The 16,609-nt window shown below is 43.2% G+C and overlaps 1 protein-coding gene across 1 annotated transcript in view; it reads left to right on the top strand.

Annotated features, from left to right (window-relative positions):
- TTC6 (tetratricopeptide repeat domain 6) overlaps nucleotides 1–16,609 on the top strand; it is a 263,011-nt gene that overhangs the window by 80,395 nt on the left and 166,007 nt on the right. The gene's annotated exons all lie outside the window — the stretch shown is intronic.

Genomic DNA, 16,609 nt, shown 5'->3' with positions numbered 1-16,609 from the left:
AAAACTATATGGTATTTGTCTTTCTCTGCCTGACTTATTTCACTTAGCATCATACTCTCTACGTCTATTCATGCTGTTGCAAATGGTAAGATTTCATTTTTTTATGGCTGAGTAATATTCCATTGTATATGTACAACTTTTTTATCCACTAGTCTATTGATGGGCACATGGGCTGTTTTCATAGTTTGATTATCTTACCCAATAATAGACAAACATGTAAATTGACCATCCCTCCGCTATGCTCACCAGCCAATCAGGAGAGTATGCAAATTAACCCAACAAAGATGGAGGTTAATTTGCATACAAGGCACGAAGTGGCAGAGTGGAGCCGCGACGACTTAAGGCTCCGACCAGAGCAAAGGCCTGGGTCCCGGGTGCTGGAGGAAAACAAGTGCCCACAGCCAGGAGAAGGGAAGGCCTATTGCACGAATCTCTTCGTGCAACGGGCCTCTAGTTGTAAATAATGTTTCAATGAACATAGGTGTGCATATATTTTTTCAAATCAGTGTTTTGGGTTTCTTTGGATATATACTCAGAAGTGGAATTGCTGGGTTGAAAAGCAGTTTGATTTTTAATTTTTGAGGAACCTCTATACTGTTTTCCATAGTGGCTACACTATCTGCATTCCCATAAACAGTGCACAAAGGTTCCCTTTCTCCACATTCTCACAGACACTTGTTGTTTGTTTACTTATTGATGATAGCCAGTCTGACAGGTGTGAGGTGATATCTCATTGTGGTTTGAATTTGCAATTCTGATTATAGTGACACTGAGCATTTTTCATATGTCTATTGGCCATCTGTAATACTCTCAACAATAAAGAATTAATCAATTAGTTAATTAATTAATATGAAAACAATTTCAGTGAGACTTTCGCTTAAGAGCCAAGAAGTAATTGAATCATGATTAAAAGTCATTGTTCTTTCTGCTATACCACTATCTAAGAACTTCACTCCTGACCTCCAACTCTTAAAATCTAATTAGAAACTTAAAGTAACACACATGGAATAAATAATAAACAATAAAAGACTGTAAATCATATTGTTAAGCTGTAAAAAACATAATGAACTAATTAAGTTCAATACAAAAACATAGGGAAAAAAAGTATAAATTAGTGTTATAAAATAGTCATCTGATGTAAAGTACAGCATATGGAATACATTCAATCATCTACAATAATAAAAGACAAAGATGCTAATTAACCATACCTTCGCTACACCTAAGCCACGCCTACCAGCCAATCAGAGTGACTATATGTAAATTAACCCAACCAAGGTGGCGGCCGGCAGCCACGGAGCTGGAGCAAGCAGGAGGCTTGGTTGCCCTGGTGCTGGAGGAAGCCAAACTTCCCGCCTGCCCTCGCTGGCTGTGGCCTCCACAAAAGGCAACAAAGTTTCAATTATAGAAGCTAAATAAATCCCAGATACCTGCTTCCAGCCAGCCTCCAATGGGAGCTTGGGTGGCTGGGGGCTGTGGCCAGCCTGCAAACAGCCATCAGCCTCTCATCCAGGCTGGCCAGGGAACCCAGCAGGACCCTTCACCCTGAAGGGGGTGTGGCCAGCGTGCAAATAGCTATCAGCGCCTCACCCAAGCTGGCCATGCACCCCAGTGGGGACCCCCACCCTGAAGGGGCTGTGGCCAGCCTGCAAACAGCCATAACCCACTCACCCAGGCTGGCCAGGCACCCCAGCAGGACCCCCCTCCCTAAAGGGGGTGTGGCCAGTCTGAAAATGGCCCTCAGCCCCTCACCCAGGCTGGCCAGGCACCCCAGTGGGACTCCCACCCTGATCTGGGACACCCTTCAGGGCAAACCAGCCGGCCCCAGCCATGCACCAGGCCTCTATCCTATATAATAAAAGGGTAATATGGAAATTGACCCTAACGACTTGGAATTAGTGGTCACTATGACACACACTGACCACCAGGGGGCAGATGCTCAATGCAGGAGCTGCCCCCTGGTGGTCAGTGTGCTCCCACAGGGGGAGGTCTGCTCAGCCACAAGCCAGGCTGATGGCTGCCAGTATAGCGGTGGTGGTGGGAGCCTCTCCCACCTCCTCAACAGCACTAAGGATGTCCGACTGCAGCTAGGCCTGCTCCCTGCTGGCAAGTGGACATCCCCCGAGGGCTCCCAGGCTGCCAGAGGGATGTTTGACTGCCAGCTTAGGCCCAATCCCCTGGGGAGTGGGCCTAAGCGAGCAGGTGGTCATCACCGGAGGGGTCCCAGACTGCAAGAGGGCACAGGCCAGGCTGAGAGACCGACCCTCCTGAGTGCACAGATTTTTGTGCACTGGGCCTCCTGTCTATATATAAAAAGGCTAATATGGTAAGTGTCCATCTGACCAGTCTCTGTGATGCACACTGACCACCAAGGAGCAGATGCTCAGCTCAGGAGCTGCTATTACACGCACTGGCCATTTACAGAGAAACAGCACCGTGGACCTGGAGTCCACAAAGCAATACTTGGCTTCCCGCAAGTGGGACACAGGCCCCACCATCACTCCAGAGCGACACCCCACCAAATTGCAGCCGACACTGCTGAGACCCCATGGCACAAAATGCTGCTCACAGCCTAGCCCAGCTCAGAAACAGTTTCTGTGGACCCTGAGTAATCTTGGTTGTAGGTTCTTGCTATTCATCACTTTGAATATTTCTTGCCACTCCCTTCTGGTCTACAAATTTTCTGTTGAGAAATCAGCTGACAGTCATATGGGTGCTCCCTTGTAGGTAACTAACTGTGTTTCTCTTGCTGCTTTTAAGATTCCCTCTTTGTCTTGAACCTTTGGCATTTTAATTATGACGTGTCTTGGTGTAGGTCTCTTGGAGTTCATCTCTACACTTCCTGGACTTGTAAGTCTATTTCTTTCACCAGGTAGGAGAAGTTTTCTGTCATTATATTTTCAAATAGGCTTTCAATTTCTTGCTCCCTCTCTTCTCCTTCTGGCACCCCCATGATGTGAATGTTGGTATGCTTGAAGTTGTCCCAGTCTTACCCTGTCTTCATATTTTTGGATTCTTTTCTCTTTTTGCTGTTCTGATTGGGTTTTTTTTTGTTTCCTCATATTTCAAATCTCTAATTTGATTCTCAATGTCTTCTATTATTGATTTCCTTTAAATTATTCTTCATTTCAGTTAGTGTAGGCTTCATTTAGGATTGCTCCTTTTTATGTTGTTGATGTTCTCACTAAGTTATTTGAAGTTTTCATTAAGTTCCTTGAGCATTCTTATAACCACTGTTTTGAACTCTGTATCTGGTAGTTTACTTGCTTCCATTTCATTCAGTTCTTTTATTTGCAACACATTCCTCTGTCTCTGCATTTTGGCTGCTTCACTGTGTTTGTTTCCATGTATTAGCTACAGATGCTATATCTCCTGGAATTGGTAGAGTGGCCTTGTGTAGTAGGTGTCCTATAGGGCCCAGTTGCTCAGCCTCCCCACTCACCTGAGTTGGGCACTCTAGGAGTGCCCTTGTGTGGGCTGTGTGCAATGTACTGTTGTAGTTGAGCCTTGATTGCTGTTGGCATCAGCTGTACCTCAGTTGGTAATTCTGAGTGTATATTCCCCACTTTAGTTTTATTTCAAGTCTGGCCCTGGGAAGAGGGTCACAAAAGGTCCACCTATTCAGCTGACATTTTCTTGAACTTAGCCATCCATTCTTATTTGTTTTCATATCTCATATTTTTTATTGAAAACTGAATAGTTAACATAATATAATGTGATAGTTGTGGAAATCGGTGTCTTTTTTTTTCCCAGGTTTTGTTATTGTTGCTGTGTGCTTTTGATTTTATTGTTGTCATTAAAAAAAAGTGTGACTTTAACTAATTTTGTAAAGTCCGTATTACTTATTGTGTGTGGCCAGTAAAGTCTCTTCTTGTTATCGTAATGGTCAGGTAATGATTGAATATAAATTTCCATAAGTGTCTGGAACCAAGGTTTCTCAGCTTTTGCTAAGTGTGTGTGTGTGTGTCTTAGGACACACCCTCAGTGCTCAAGCAGGCAATTTACAACTCTCTTTTAGCTCTCACTTCCAGGTTTCCTAGAGCCTCAAGGTTAGCCAAAGATGAAAAATTAGGGTTTATATGTCTTTTCTGAGCATGTGCACAGCCTTTGGCATGCACATCAATGCATTGTAAGCACCTGACAATTAGCCTTTTCTTTTTTTTATTATAATGTATGTGCTAGACATTAAGCTGTGGATTGCCAGGACATTCACTTCAAAGACACCTATACTGAATAAACATATTGCTAGTTACAAACTAGATAAAAAGCAAAGTTGCCAAACCCATGAAATGTCCCTTTTTGGGCATTATCTGGTTGACCTAGATAATTGACCATTTAACTGACTGCATTTTTTTTTTCATTTCCACACTTATTTCCCACTCTTATTCACAATAAAGAATACATCCCTTGAATTCTGGGCATCCCAGCCTCAATGGCTTGTTTTGTGACTCTGGGCATGTGTGTAACATCCAGACTTGTAAGTAATAAAACTTTTCAAAGGTCCCTAATTATTGTTGAAGCGCATCTTTAAATCATAACAAGAGTGAAAGATCTGGTCTAGCTACAACATTGGCTCCAGTCAGGGAAATGTCTGTGGGGTTTTACCACGAATAGTATCAGTCCAGGTGAGTGCCCACAGGTATTTCTGGCAGATAGCATCACTATTAATAGGTTGAGACCAACCCTAAGTAATCAGCCTATATATTCACATGGCTGCAAGTCATTAAAATATTTTATTGTTATCTTTATTTTTCAAGGCTACTGCTTAACTGAACAGCAGAGTATGGGAGTAGGGCAAGTTAAAACACTAAAAAACTCACGATTTCTTCTGAAATTTATCCTTTTTATTGAATAAGTGCTCTCTGGGTTGTTATAAGTCTTTCAACAATAAATTATGAGACATGAAAATAAACAGTATGGTCCATACACAGAAAAACAAACAAACAATTAATAGAAGCTGTTCTTGAAGAAGCCCAGGCATTGGACTTACTAGACAAATACTTTAAATTTTCAAATATTTTTTTTTTTATACTTATTTTATTGGGTGGTTAGGAGAGTATACTTTTGGGCATTCTGATGCCATTTTAACCTGACCTCTTCTGCTCAGTGTGTTTTTGAGATGCATTTATTTTATTGCTTATATTAGTAGGTCATTAAGAATGGAATCTTAACTGGTTATTGATGGACTGAAATTTTATTTGTTGAATTTATTTACTATGTTTAGTACATTTACTTTGGTCTGATAATTTTTCAATTGGTTTTCTTTATTCAACCAAATCTATGGTCACATAATCTATTAATAGTGACATTTTGGTCCTTTCTTTTATGTTATTTTTATCACTTATTTTGTTTTCTTGTTAGATTGGGTCTGAGATGTGTAACATTTTATTACTAACATTTTTGCACTCGGGGGGGGGGGGGATGTCCCTCAGCCTGACCTGTGCCCTCTCGCAGTCTGGGACCCCTCGGGAGATAACGCCCTGCTGGCTTAGGCCTGCTCCTGGATGGCAGAGGGCAGGCCCAATCCCTAGGTGCAGCGCCTGGTCGGGCTCAGAGCAGGGCTGATTGGGGAGTTGGGGCGCCACCCCCTGTCATGCACAGAGCAGGGCGGATCGGGAGGTTGCGATGCCACCCTGAGTCACGCTCAGGGTAGGGCCGATTGGGGGGTTGGGGCACCGCCCCCTGTCACACTCAGGCAGGGTCGATGGGGAGGTTGCGGCGCCACCCCCTGTTACACACAGAGCAGGGCCAATCAGGGGGGTTGGGGAGCTCCCCCCTGTCACGCACAGAGCAGGGCCAATCAGGGGGTTGGGACGCTGCCCCCTGTCACACACAGAGCAGGGCCGATCAGGGGGTTGGGGCGCCGCACCCTGTCACACACAGAGCCACAGGGCGATCAGGGGGTTGGGGAGCTCCCCCCTATCAGGCACAGAGCAGGGCTGATCAGGGGTTGGGGCACCTTCCCCTGTCACGAACAGAGCAGGGTGGATAGGGAGGTTGTGGCCCCGCCCCCTGTCACACACAGAGCCACAGGGTGATCAGGGGGTTTGGGCGCTGCCCCCTGTCACACTGATCTCAGTGCCGGGAGGCCTCGTGGCTCCACTGATCCTGGTGCTGGGAGGCATATTACCCTTTTACTATATAGGATAGAGGTCTGGTGCATGGGTGGGGGCCAGCTGGTTTGCCCTGAAGGGTGTCCTGGATCAGGGTGGGGGTTCCCACTGGGGTTCCTGGCCACCCTGGATGTGGGGATAATGGCTGTTTGCAGCTGGTCACACACCCTTCAGGGTGGGGGTCCCCACTGGGGTGCCTGGCCAGTCTGGGTGAGGGACTGAGGGCTGTTTTCAGGCTGGCGGGTGACTGAAGCTTCCAACTGCTCCTTTTTTTCTTTTTTTTTTTTTTATTCTGGGCCAGCTTTAGCTCTGGCTCCAGCTCTGAGGCCTCTGCTGCTGAAAGCAGGTGTCTGGTTTGTTTGGGTTCTATAATCGAAACACTGTATCAACTCCAGCTCTGAGATCCTGGCTGGCTGAAAGCAGGTTTCTGGGGTTTTGTTTAGCTTCTATATTTGTAACAATGTTTCAAACTGCAAGCTCAGAGGCCGGCAAGGCAGGCGGGGAACGTTGGTTTCCTCCATCGCTGAAGCTAGCAAGCCTCATGTTCGCTTCCAGCTGCCTGGCTGCCGGCCGCCATCTTGGCTGGCAGTTAATTTGCGTATCACCCTGATTAGCCAATGGGAAGGGTAGCGGATGTACGGCTAATTACCATGTTTCTCTTTTATTAGATAGGATAAGTGTTTGGTGCAGGAATCTGCAAATATCTCTTGTGGTGTTAAGGAAGTTTTCTTCTATTTCTAGTTACTTTTTACTCAGAAATAGATATTGAGTTTTATTTATTTTCCTCAGCAGTTATTGCAATGATCATATAAAATGTCATGCTAATCTGTTGATCTCATAAGCTAGCAATGCATTTCTGGGAAAAATTTCCTTGGTCAAGATTTATTGTTTCTATACAGCATAGAGAGTATAGTCAACAATCCTATCTAATAATAGACAAACATGGTAATTGACTGTACTTTCTCTATGCCTCCCATTGGCTAATCAGCATGATATGCAAACTAACGCCAACAAAGATTGTGGCTAATTTGCTTACTGCAGGCAGGGCAGGACAGCGCAGCTGCCAGCGCGAGAGCCACCATCCAGGCCCCTGTGTGCGACCCCAGAAGCTGCCTGCCTCCTGCTGTGATTGGATCCGATCCCTGCCCCAGAAGCCCCAGAAGCTGCCCAGAAGCTGGTGATCAGGGGGAGATAGGGGTCCCCTGCCCAGGCCTGACTCCTCTAGCAGAGGCATCAGGCCGGGGCAAGGGGCTGACCTGGCGATCAGAGGGTGATGGAGGTCGACGCCTCTGGCCGAGGCATCAGGCCTGGGTCGGGGGTGGAGCCCGCAATCGGAGGGGTCTGGGGGTCGATGCCTCTGGCTGATGTGTCAGGCCTGGGCCAGGACAGAGCTGGTGATGAGAGGAAGTTGGGGGTCCCCTGCCCAGGCCTGACGCCTCTGGCAGAGGCGTCAGGCCTGGGCAAGTGGCCGATCTGGCAATGGGAGGGTGATGGGGGTCACGCCTCTGGCCGAGGCGTCAGGCCTGGGTGAGGGCGGAGCTGGTGATCAGGGGGAGATGGGAGTCACCTGCCTAGGCCTGAAGCCTGGGCCAGAGGCATCAGGCCTGGGCCAGGGGTGCCAAGCCAGTGATTGGTGTGAACTACAGAGGAAACACCTTTTCTGACCACTCATTGGCTAAGCTCCCTGTATGCCACTGGTAATATTCTTAGTAACTTGGGTAATAAGAATTCAAAAAGGTGATCTAGGTTTTTTCACCACACTCCTGGGGAAAAAAAACAAAGGTCTGCCGCTGGAGGGCTAAGAAATGTCATATCCTTCCCCAGCTGGTTTGGCTCAGAGGATAATGCCTTGGCCTGCCCATGGCAGGGTCTGGGTTCAATTCTGACCAAGGGCATGTACCTTGGTTGCAGGCTTCTCCCTGGCCAGGGCCCAGGTCAGGGCTCATGCAGGAGGAAACCAATCAAAGTGTTCCTCTCACTTTGATGTTTCTCTCTGTCTTTCCCTTTCTCTTCCACATTCTCTAAAAATCAATGGAAACATATCCTCAGGTGAGGATAAAAAAAATAATAAATAAGTTATTATTATACTAGAGGCCCGGTGCACAAAAATTTGTGCACTTTGGGGGGCATCCCTCAGCCTGGTCTGTGCCCTCTCGCAGTCTTGGACCCCTCGGGGGATGACCACCTGCTGGCTTAGGCCTGCTTGCCCAGGGATTGGGCCTAAGCTAGCAATCATACATCCCTCTGTCAGTCTGGCAGCCCTCGGGGGATGTCCACTTGCCAGCGGGGAGCAAACCTAAGCTGCAGTCGGACATCCTTAGCGCTGCTGAGGAGGCAGGAGGGGCTCCCACCACCACTGCTGTACTGGCAGCCATCAGCCTGACTTGTGGCTGAGCAGAGCTCCCCGATGTGGGAGCGCACTGACCACCAGAGGGCAGCTCCTGCACTGAGCATCTGCCCCCTGGTGTTCAGTGTGTGTCATAGTGACCAGTCATTCCCAGTTTTTCTGCTGTTAGGGTCAGTTTGCATATTACCCTTTTAGTATATAGAATAGAGGCCTGGTACATGGGTGGGCCAGCTGGTTTGCCCTGAAGGGTGTCCTGGATCAAGGTAGGGGTCCTGCTTGAGTGCCTGGTCAGCCTGGATGAGGGGCTGATGGCTGTTTGCGGCTGGTCACACCCCCTTCTGGGTGGGGGTCCCCACTGGCGTGCCTGGCCATTCTGGGTGAGGGGCTGAGGGCCATTTTTAGGCTGGCCGGCAACTGAAGCTCCCAGCCTCTCCTTTTTTTCTTTTTTCTCTTATTCTGGGATTTATTTACCTTCCATAATTGAAACTTTGTTGCCGTCCTGCTCGCTCCAGGTCTGAGGCTGCGGCTGGCTGAAAGCAGGTATCTGGAGATTCTTTAGCTTCTATAATTGAAACTTTGTTGCTTTTGGAGCTGTTGCTTTCGGAGCTTACAGCAGGCCGCAGCAGGCGGGGAACCTTGGCTTTCTCCATCACTGGAGCAAGCAAGCCTCCTGCTCGCTTCAGCTATGTGGCTGCTGGCCGCCATCTTGGTTGGTGGTTAATTTGCATATCTTGCTGATTAGCCAATGAGAAGCATAGAGGAGGTATGGTTAATTACCCTTTTTGTCTTTTATTAGATAGGATGAAAGAAACATCTTGAACATCTTGAAAATGCCTAAAGAAAGTTGTCATTTTTTCATGGTGAAGGGACTGGAGTCTGTGTTGATGAAAAACCCTTGCTGGCTGCGGTGACTGGCAGTGGCTTCAGCAGTGGGGTGATGGGGCTGGTGCCTTCCCTGATTAGCCCGGTCACCTCCCACAAAGGGAGGCCAGCCTGTGGCTTAGGGGGAGCAGGGAGCAGGCCTAGGCTGTCACTAGGACATCCCCCAAGGGCTCCCAGTATGTGAGGGAGGCATGCTGGGCTGAGGGACACCCCCACCCAGTGCACGAATTTCGTGCACCGGACCCCTAGTATTGTAATATATGGTGCCCGGGGGGTACTGGAAATCTTGGGGGGAACACCTTGCAAAATATATAATTGTCTAACCACTATGCTATACACCTAAATGTAATACAAAATAATATTGAACATAAACTAATTTAAAAAAGTTGTATTGTTTATAAATATACTGATGTTTTTTTATTTTAATTAAATCTTTATTGTTCAGATTATTACAGTTGTTCCTCTTTTTTCCCCCCATAGCTCCCCTCCCCCCGGTTCCCACCACACCCTCTGCCCTTAACCGCCCCCCCACTGTCCTCATCCATAGGTGTACGATTTTTGTCCAGTCTCTTCCCACACCCCCCACACCCCTTTCCCCACCGAGAATAGTCAGTCCATTCCCTTTATATGCCCCTGATTCTATTATAATCACCAGTTTATTCTGTTCATCAGATTATTTATTCACTTGATTTTTAGATTCACTTGTTGATAGATGTGTATTTGTTGTTCATAATTTGTATCTTTACCTTTTTCTTCTTCTTCCTCTTCTTAAAGGATACTTTTCAGCATTTCATGTAACGCTGGTTTGGTGGTGATGAACTCCTTTAGCTTTTTCTTATCTTTGAAGCTCTTTATCCGACCTTCAATTCTGAATGATAGCTTTGCTGGGTAAAGTAATCTTGGTTGTAGGTTCTTGCTATTCATCATTTTGAATATTTCTTGCCACTCCCTTCTGGCCTGAATAGTTTCTGTTGAGAAATCAGCTGACAGTCATATGGGTACTCCCTTGTAGGTAACAGACTGTCTTTCTCTTGCTGCTTTTAAGGTTCTCTGTCTTTTTCTCTTGGCATTTTAATTATGATGTGTCTTGGTGTGGTCCTGTTTGGATTCCTTTTGTTTGGGGTTCTCTGTGCTTCCTGGACTTGTAAGTATATTTCTTTCACCAGGTAGAGGAAGTTTTCTGTCATTATTTCTTCAAATAGGTTTTCAATATCTTGCTCTCTCTCTTCTTCTGGCAACCCCATAATTCAGATGTTGGTACGCTTGAAGTTGTCCCAGAGGTTCCTTACACTATCTTCATATTTTTGGATTCTTTTTTTCTTTTTGGTTTCATACTTTTTCTTTTTGTTTTTCCGGTTGGGTGTTTTTTGCTACTTTGTATTTCAGATCTTTGACTTGATTCTTGCGATCCTCTAGTCTGCTGTTGGAACTCTGTATAATATTCTTTATTTTAGTCAGTGTATGCTTAATTTCTAGTTGGTCCTTTTTCATATCCTCAAGGATCTCACTAGATTTCTTGAGGGCCTCACTAAATTTATCGGAGGTTTCTAGAAAATTCTTGAAAAACCTTATAAGCGTAGTTTTGAACTCTGTATCCTGTAGTTTGCTTTCCTCCATATCTGTCATTTGTGACCTGTTTCTTTGTCTCAGCATTTTTTATGCTTCCCTGTGTTGATAGAGCGGCTTTCTGTGCTAGGTGTCCTATAGGGCCCAGTGGCTCAGCCTCCCATATTACCTGAGGTGGACACTCTTGGTACACCCCTTTGTGGGCTTTGTGCACAGTCTTGTTGTATTTAAGCCTTGATTGTTGTAGGTATCACTGGGAGGAATTGACCTCCAGGCCAATTGTCTGTGAGAATCAGCTGTGTCTACTGTGGGAGAACTTCTGTGTTGGAGACACCCTTCTGGGCCAAGATTTGCTTTAGTGGGACTTTGGTGCTCACTGAGTCTGCCCCCTGAGTGTGTCCCTTATGGATCTGAGGAGTTGTAACCTGGATTGTCCCACTCTGACCACTGGGTACACTGGCTCTTGGATCTCTAAGGAGGTGCTATTTTAGCCTCTTCCTGAGGCTACCCAGCAGGAGCTATGGAGAGATCTGAAGATTCCTCTTCTTTGTTTGGAGTTTGGAGGTGCCTAGATGAGGTCCAGCTGTGAAGCAATGCAAGCTGCTGCGTGGCCTTGGGCCTTCTTTTGGAAGTTCTGGGTCTCTCTGACCCAGCTGCAGTTTGTTAGGTAATTTTCAGATTGCAAAGAGCCTGGCCTTTCCTATGCAAAAGCCTCCACACACAGCTTGGGTGGGGCGGGGTCTCAGGGAATCAATAGGGCAGAGCAAACAGCTATGGCTGATCCTCAGTCCTACCCTAAGAAGCCCCACGTCTCAGTATCCCAGTTATCGCTGCAAGCACCTCTGAGAGAAAGCCGCCCTTGAGTTCCGAGCAATGCCAGAGAGTCCAGTTTCTCCCCATATGTGTCTGTGTCCCCAGAGACTTGCCCAGAACTGGAGTTCAGAGCAGTCGGGAGCCTGTGACTCCCTCCCGATTGAAAAAGACAACCACATCCTCAGTTGCCAGCCCTTTCCGTGCTTGGCCCTTGGTACCTCTGCACTTTACTTTTGTACCTCCTCTAAGTCTCAGTGTGCTTTTCTCTTTCCTTCTAGTTGTAGAATTTCCACTCAGCCAGGCTTCCTGTGGTTCTGGATGATGTCTGTTTTGTCTTTTAGTTGTATTTTTGAAGTGGTTATGCGAGGCAGCAATTTCAGATGTTTACCTATGCCGCCATCTTGGTTTCTCCATAAATATACTGATTAATTTCATTTGTAAATATTTTGAGATTTTTGCATTTATGAGGTAAACTATAAGGTATTATAAATGAGGTAAACTATAAGGTATTTTAAAAAGACATTTTTATTTATCTTTACATTGTTATGTTACCCAATTAAAATAGGTTGAGAAATTTCTTTAGAGTGTTTGTATTATGAAATATTTTAACTGTAGAAAAAGTGTGCATCACTCAGATTCTTCAAAATTTAATATTTTTCATATAGCCCTCAGATTGTTTAAATAAACTGAAAATTGCAAGGAAAGTACAGGCCTCCTTTGTACTTCTTTACAATAATTTCTTCCCTCCTCAGATGTGAACTGTATTCTGAATTTGGTGTTTATTATTGTTATCTTTTTATACCAGTACTTTTAATTATATATTTTTAAACCTAAAAGGTTGTACAAAATATTTTGCAGGCTTTCCCATTTCACATTAACTGTCTGGCTAGTATATTTGTGAAGTCTCTGGAGCAGATATAGTCTTGGTTTGAAATTTCCAACTATAATAATAAAATATTCTATTTTTATTCTCAGTTCTGTTAGTTTTTTGTTTTATGTCCTTTGAAGGTTTGTCATTAGTGTGTACTTTTATGTCTTCTGAGGAACTTGACACTTTTATTATGAAGTAATCCTCTTTCTTCTGCTAATATTTCTTGTTTCGAGGTCTACCATGTCTGATATAATTATAGCCTCTCCAGTTTTTTATAATTAGTATTTGCATGTTATATCTTCTTTCAGCCTTCTACTTTAACCTATTTATGTCTTTATACTTAAAAGTATATTTTTTATAATAATCATACTGTGAGATCTTGTTTTTCTTCTGCAGTTTGGTAATCTGTCTTTCAATTTAAATGTTTAGAACCATTCACATGTAATTATTGATATGATTTGGTTTATATTTATTATGTTGTTATTTGGTTTTTATTTGTCACATTTGTTTCTTTTTTTCTCTTTACTATTCTTTTATTACTTTTTTAGCATTTCATATTATTCCATATGATTTGCTTATTTATCTCTTTATTATTTTAGTGACTGCTATATTGTTTATAATATGCATATTTAACTTATCCCAGGAAATAATATACCATTTTACATATAGTATAAGGGCCTTATAGCAATATATTTTTTCCTTTTTCCATCATTGTACTATTATTAATGCACTAGAGGCCTGGTGCATGAAATTTATGCACTGGTGTGGGCAGGGGGGGGAGGCAGTCCCCTCAGCCCGGCCTGCACCCTCTCCAATCCAGGACCCCTTAGGGGATGTCCAACTGCCAGTTTAGACTGGCAGTCAGACATGTCTCTTGCAGTCCGGGACTGCTGGCTCCTAATTGCCTGCCTGATCTCCCCTAATGCCTCTGCCTGCCTCCCTGATTTCCCCTAACCACCTTTGCCTACCTGATCGCCCCTAAGTACCTCTGCCTGTCTGCCTGATTGCCCCTAACTGCTCCCCTGCTGGCCTGATCACCCCTAACCACCTCTGCCTCAGACCCACACCTGGGACTCAGGATTCCCTCCTCCAACTGGCCGCAGGGACCCAGGCCGACTTTGCCCGGTCCAGTCGCAGCCACAGGGAACTGTGGGTGGGTGGCTCCACCCAGGCCATAGCCGCAGGATCCTGGGACCGTGGGGCGGGGGCTTTTTTCTTTCTCCCGGGCCGCAGGCACTGGTGCCCGGGACCGTTGTGTGGGTGGCTTTGCCCCGGCCCGGCTTTGTCAGGAAGGACATCTGGAAGGTTGTTCGGAAGACATCCAGTCTAATTAGCATATTACGCTTTTATTAGTATAGATACTTCACATGTATATATGTTACAAATCTCAATACATTATTTTGTATTTAAACAGCTAATTACATTTTAAAGAAATAATTAAAAAACAAAAAGTGTCTTTTATTTACCGACATTTTTATCATTTTACTATTTATTTCCATTGTGAACATTCAAGTTTTAATCTAATTTTCTGTTTGCTTAAAGAATTTCCTTGAATATTTCTTATAATGCAGGTTTGATGATGCTTAATATTTTCACTTTTTGTTTGCTGAAAAGATAGTTCACCTTTGGTTTTGAAAGATATTTTTCTACATATAGAATTCTATGTGGACAATTGTGTCTTTTTCAGTGCAAATATTCTAGAATATGTTGCTTCCTTATCTTTTGGCTTCTATAGTTCTGACAAAAAGTCTGTAGCATTAATTTGTGGTAATTAGTCACTGGTAATTCTTTGTTTATTTATACTTAATGTTTCTCTGGATATTTATAAGATTTTTTTCTTTATTGCTGTTTTTATAATTTTGATTATAATGTGCTTGGCACAGTGTTTTTTGTGTGTTTCTGCTAAGAGTTCATGGAGCTTCTTGCAGTATGAGGTTTATAGTTGTCATAAAATTTGGAATCTTTCGGCCATTTTTTGTACAAATATTTTCTCCTTTCTCCATACCTCTTTCTGGAACTCTAATTAAAATGTATGTTAGAGTGAATATTTGTTTTAGTTTTTATATCTCTCTGTAAATCATTTTGTATAGCTTCTATTCCTATGTCTTAATGAACTGATATTTTCTTCTGCAATGTCTTCTTTGCTATTATGCCACCCAATGAAAATTTTTTTTTAAATGTATGTTTTTTGTAGATATTCCATTTGGTTTTTATTTTATACCGTACACTAAATCCTCCTTATGTTTATCTTTTTGAATATTTATAGTATTTGTATTATATGCCTTGATGATTTTTAAAATTGACATTATTTTAATTATTTCTTTTTTTCCTTCAAGGATATTCCTTTAACAGGAAAAATGTACAGGCACAGATCATCTCACATGCAAACAGAGCTAGGGTTACAGATAAGTACCGAGGAACCTCAAATGGTAAATACCTTCTTTAATAAAAATCCTCCTTGCCTATATTAAAGTAATAGTCTGCCTCCTGTTGCTTGAATGTTAGGGTTTTTTTAAAATCTCCTTTAATGTGTTTTAGAGGTGTGTTTTACTGTAAGCACACCTAATCCAGTACCACATTGGGAGTCTTGGATATTTTGGATCACTGTTGCTGCCTATCAAAGACCTTCTCAGCTAATGTCCCAAACATTCGTATCTTCTCGTTTCAGCATCTCTCATATCTGTTTTTTTTCCTACTTATTTTTCTCCTGGTTGTATATTATATATTTTTTGATTTTTCTATAATTAATATCTTCTGATTGAATGATGAAAATTATAGTACTGGATTTGGTTGTTTTCATTTTAAAAAGCGTTAGAGTTTAATCTAATAGTCAGTTAAGCTACCCGAAGATCACCTGTATCTTTTTAAGTATTATTTAAAATGTTCAAGTTCAGAGGAGCCTTACTTTGGAGCTCATTTAGCACTGCTACCAATGTACGACCCTTCTGAGGTTTATGATGAATGTACCATGTACTCTGTCTGGTGGAAGAGCTAATGATTCCCAGCTTGCCTGAGCTCTGGGAATTGTGGCTTACAGCTTTTTGGTAATTGTCCCTCCCCTCCATCCCCATTGGCAGTTTTTCTTTGTCTGGCCTCATGGATTTCACCCTTGCACGTGAGAATTGGTATTCAGCCAGAGTCAAGGACTCTTTGGGGGTTTCTGCAGATTTCTGAAGCCTCTTTCTCCATACTGTGCCTAACAAATTCTACCCTCTTTGTCTTCTTATTCTAATTTCTGTCTCTTCAACTCAGTAAGACACTGGGCGCTGTATGGTTTCCCCTTCATTGTGTCATGTTCTGGAGATTGTGTAAAGCAGAAATCTGGGGTAATTTAGCTCTTAACCTTTTTTTGCATCCATATTCTTAGTCATCATACTCTTGTATTGCCTGTTGTTCTCATGTTTTGTTCAGTTTTATAGTTATTTATGACAAGAGGGTAGAGTAGAAGTCAGTGGTCTCAGATGGATTTTTTTTGTAATGTAGTAAAGAAAAGGTAGGAAAACAGAGTTTTAAAGCACAATAAAGGTCCATATATTGCTATTGACATTATTAAAAGGCTAGGGGAGAAAAGTCATGTATGAAGATGAAATTGAAGGGAAGCAAAATAACTTCTGTTGACGTTTAATCTGTGTCTTTACAGTTTGGGTAGAAGTTGGGTCTCTTTTTTCCTATCCAGTGTTAGATATTGTGCTGTGCTGTCTTCTTACCATTTCAGCTGTGTAGAGAGTATAATATAGAATTTAGCGTTAGTAATAACAAAAATGACACTAACAGTTATACCTTTTAAACTTTAAGTATGTTCATATTATTTCTTGCTCTTGGTTAGATTAAATTTTAGCTTTGATTTTATCTTTCTTGTGTAAATATTTAATAGCAGTGATTTACAGTATCTGACTTAATATTACCTAATTGTCTTATTCAATCTGATAATATACCTATAGAGATCAATGATTTTTAAAAGCCATAACATTGGAATAATAGACAACATGTTTTATTGTATCTTTTTTTCTGTATTTCTCA

Source organism: Myotis myotis, unplaced genomic scaffold (genome assembly GCF_014108235.1).
Source record: "Myotis myotis isolate mMyoMyo1 unplaced genomic scaffold, mMyoMyo1.p scaffold_m19_p_1, whole genome shotgun sequence".
NCBI classification, from domain to species: Eukaryota; Metazoa; Chordata; class Mammalia; order Chiroptera; family Vespertilionidae; genus Myotis; species Myotis myotis.
The sequence above is the reverse complement of the archived record's forward strand: the minus strand, read 5'-3'. Positions and strand labels throughout refer to the sequence as shown.